Source organism: Rhinopithecus roxellana, chromosome 5 (assembly GCF_007565055.1).
Source record: "Rhinopithecus roxellana isolate Shanxi Qingling chromosome 5, ASM756505v1, whole genome shotgun sequence".
NCBI lineage: Eukaryota > Metazoa > Chordata > Mammalia > Primates > Cercopithecidae > Rhinopithecus > Rhinopithecus roxellana.
Genome location: NC_044553.1, coordinates 152,306,216 through 152,310,593, shown reverse-complemented (window position 1 = coordinate 152,310,593; position 4,378 = coordinate 152,306,216).

Below are 4,378 nucleotides of genomic sequence, written 5' to 3'. Positions count from 1 at the left end.
GGAAGTTTTACCCTCTGTAAGCCAGGGCCTCTGACTCTTCTAAGTCTAAATTTGCAGGAACAAGAAGCACAGATTCTGCAGGTTTCTTGCTGGCAGTCAGAGAGAGGAATCAATCCTACTTCCACTCCTTTGTTCCTAGACTTGTATATTCTATCAGAGACACATCTATTGACTCACACTACATCCAGGAGAGCAGTACTCCAACCCCACCAGCTGTTGTGTCTAAGCTGATGTCACAGTTGAGCCTTCAGTAGAACATCTCATCACTACAGGAAGCCCTGGGATAGCCAAAGAGGGGCTGGGTCATCCTGTCCGGCTGACTATAGGAGCCTCCTTGGCAACAGATGCTCTCTGGAGAGACAAACACGAGGCAGAAAGCCCCATACCCTTTGTGCTCACTCTCATGAATTCATCATTTACTGTTTACTTGACCTCCATGCCCCTGGCTTTTCATTTTTGTTCTTTCCATGTCCCGAAATGATTAGCCCAGCCATTTACTCCCGCACAGGAGACCGTGTGTGTCTGCACTTCGGGCCACCTCTCCTACCCTTGAATGGGAGGTAACACAGCAGTCATCTATTCCCAACTAGCACCAATACACCACGTCGAGCTGTGTGTAAACGAGGCCCTGGTGCTTTCCTCCTCCATCAGACTATCACATGGAACTCCCATTTGGGGCTAAACATGTAAGTTGAGGAAGAGCTTCAACAGAGGTGGGTGACATGAGAATCTGGACCAGCTGTTTAGGCAATTTACCTGTTCCTTCTAGACCTGCTCGAGTCTGGTCCTGTACATAGCACTTCTATCACATGCTGGGTTGCCACTGTTCATGGCTGACTTAATGCCTCAGAAATCCAGCCTCCCCTTTAATCACAGGCTCTGGGCTCTGAACAGTCTTAGATAATTTCCATTGCAGTAGATGTCATCTTTCTGTTCTTACACTCTAGATTTTAAAAGTGTGTCTATTTATACAAGTCAAGCAACACCCCTGTTAGCTCCCCATTTGTCTCCCCCCCATTACATCATGATCTGTCAGCCATTAACATAGATTCCTATGGCTCCAGGCACCCTGGTTGCCACTCTGGCCTTCCTTTCCATTGTGTAATTATGCCCACTTTGTCTGGCATGACATTATGCCACCTGGCCTTTGCCATTACACTGATTGCTGTTGATCCAAGAGAGTCCATTTTCCCACCATCTCCCATCATCGAACCCAGCCTTCAGAAGGCAGCCACCACTGAATTTCTCAAAGGTGCTGATGGGCTCATTAGGACTTCTTTTTTCTGTTTCAATGAAGGGAAGATTCTCTGGGCCATCCCAGGGAACATAGGCCAGTGGTGGATTCTCAGGTCTTATGATTCTAATATTCACACCTCTGAGCCTTCTGGTCCTTTTCTTCTTATTGTGCTGCAAAAAAGTTCTGGCATCTCACGTATTTACCGTAGGCTGTTGTCATTAAAGCAAGTACCATCTTGCAAGGTTCCTGCTTCAATGAGGTCATTGTTATCCCCAGGCCAAGAAGAGCTGTTTTGTTCTAAAAAGTGGAAGAGTTGCTTCTACCTGACAGAGGATTCAAGGAGATCAGGGTCCAGAGTTTCAGGTTTGTTAACTCAAAAGTCTCCATTCCGGGTCACCAGCTCCAATCCTTTCCTTCTTAGAGCTCTGACTTGGACATAAGACATCTACATGGCTGCACATCTAGTCTCCTTTTCAGTTCTGCCACCTTATAATCAGCCCCCAAGCTTAATTTTCAGTGCAGTCTGTCTTGCAGATGTCAGGAGTGTCCTTAAAGTCTTTATTTCAAAGCATGCCTTACACTGGTAGACACCTTTCCTGAGTCTATCATTTTCTCTTTGCAGTACCTCCGCTACCATCAGAAAAAGCCACTTAACCCCAAATGCAATGGCCATTTGATCTCATAAAGCCTTATTTTCTACCTGCATCCCATTCCAATTAGCAGCAGGTGCAGCTTTAGAAATTGTAATATCATTGCGTGCCAGCTATGGCCCAGCAGTGGGGCCCCTATTATAGATAGAAGAGAACTCCAACTCCAACATCCCATCCTGAAGGTCTACTTTTTAGGACCATTTGTGGTAGCAATTGTCCCTGTTCCTTCGGAGACAGAATATTAAGCAATCATGCTGCCTGCTAATACTTTATTGAGGGATACAATCCTAGGGCAACAGACACAAGAGAAAAAGGAAATGAAGCAGGGAAGCACGGAAGCTAAGAGAAAGTTACGCATTTTTGTGAGACAGGGTCTCATGATGTTGCCCAGGCTGTTCTTGAATTCCCAGGCTCAAGGGCTCCTCCTGCCTCAGCCTCCCAAGTAGCTAGGACTATAGAAGTGTGCCACCAAGTTGTACATTATTGAGCTGGTCACAGCCTTAGACGCAAACACAGCCAGTTGCTCAATTGCACCTACTGGACATTTCCCGACAAGCCAAATGGAACCACTGCACTCCATATGCTGGGTCCCTTCCATCTCTTGTCCTTCTCTGGTCAAAATGTGCCCCAAGCTTTAAATCCCCTGTATTTCTGAGTAGATGTATCTGGCCCCTGTAGGCAGACCTCATGTGGCCGTGGTGTGAGTTACCACCTGAATGAAAAGGGTGAGAGGATCCAGGTCCTCCCTAGGCCACTCATGGCCTGAGAGGCCTGTGACAGAGCCTGGTCTTCACTCTAAGGGAGCTGACAGGAAGGTCAGCAAGATGTGGGGCCAGGTTGCAGGGAGTCGAAGGCCCATAGGACGTGACCAACTCAGCATTCCGCTGGAGGCTATATGATCAAACAGCAAACTGTTTATCATGAACGCAGGATGTGGGCAAACTCACACTGCCCTGCCACCAAAAGGATTGCTGAGGGACATGCTCCCTGGCGCAGGGCTCTTTGAAGTTATCTACTGGAAAATCTAGCGCCTATTGTTCAAAGGATGCAGCCTCTCAAGCCTGCTGTGAACCAAGCAGCCAACTGACAATTACTGGACAATCACACCCCCTCCCCTTTCTCGCTATCTCTTTGGCCTAATAAATATGGATGGCTGCGTAAAGCTCAGGGCCCTTTTCCACTAGAGGTAAGGTGCCCCCTGAGCCCTTCTTCCAAATATACTCTTTTGTCTCTTGTCTTTTATTCCCACATTTGCACCCCTTTGTTCAGTTCCCCTAGGACCGTGCAGGCTACAAATGGCATCCCGAACAGCGACAGAATCGGGTGATCTACACCAGGTGACCCTCAAGAGGTGCATAGATTAGGTCCACTACAGCAATATGGAAGACCAGATTGGCCAGTGCAGGTTTTCCAATGCACAAATCTTACCTAAGTTCTCCCAACGTCATGAGCCTCTAGTTGGGGGTTAGTATTTCTGACTCCCCAGTGAGCCACTGTGTGATTCTGGCTCAGGCACAAAGGTCTCTGAACTGTTCACACAGGGCAATTACACTTACATCACAGAGTTGTGAGACCTGAATTAAAATGTGGTGTAAATAACATCTGTAAGTGGCAAAAAACTCCAGATGTAAACATCAGGGGCTGTTGTCAAACGTAAAGATTGTGCTGAGCAAAATACCACGACTTGTTTCAGCTGGACAGGCATTAAAATATCCAGTGTTATTTTGACCTCAGCTGACCAATAGCGGCTCCATTTCTCCAAACTGTTGATGAGTCACCTAGGAAGTCCCTACCCCATCATCTTCTTCCCATCCTCCCTCCATCCTATCCCATCCCCAGTGAGATATCCTCTTGTCCTCTTTTCTACCCAGCATCAAGTGTTCTGTCTGGTCCCTAGCAGGTGCCCATGGAGGCCACATATGGAATGAAGGATTGAACAAATGTCTCCATTTCTTTTCTTTTCTTTTCTTTTCTTTTCTTTTTTTTTGGGGGGGGGGGGGGAAGGAGTCTTGCTCTTTGGCCCAGGCTGCAGTGCAGTGGCACGATCTCGGCTCACTGTAAGCTCTGCCTCCCGGGTTCATGCCATTCTCCTGCCTCAGTCTCCCGAGCAGCTGGGTCTACAGGTGCCCAACACTGCCACCGCGCCCGGCTAATTTTTTGTATTTTTAGTAGAGACGAGGTTTCACCGTGTTAGCCAGGAAGGTCTCGATCTCCTGACCTCGTGATCCACCCGCCTCGGCCTCCCAAAGTACTAGGATTACAGGCGTGAGCCACCGCGCCCAGCCCCACAAATGTCTCCATTTCTTTGCACAAAGGGTTACCAATGCTTGAGACGTTCCCCTACTCCCAGCAAGTCACCCTCTCCTAGGAGCCTTTACTCAATCCGCCCTCCATTCCTCAGTCTTTCCCTTTCTCAGGGCGGCTGACAGGGACATGCCAGTGCACAGTGCAGTGGTTGGTTTTATCCATCTCCCTGACAGGCCCCTGAATT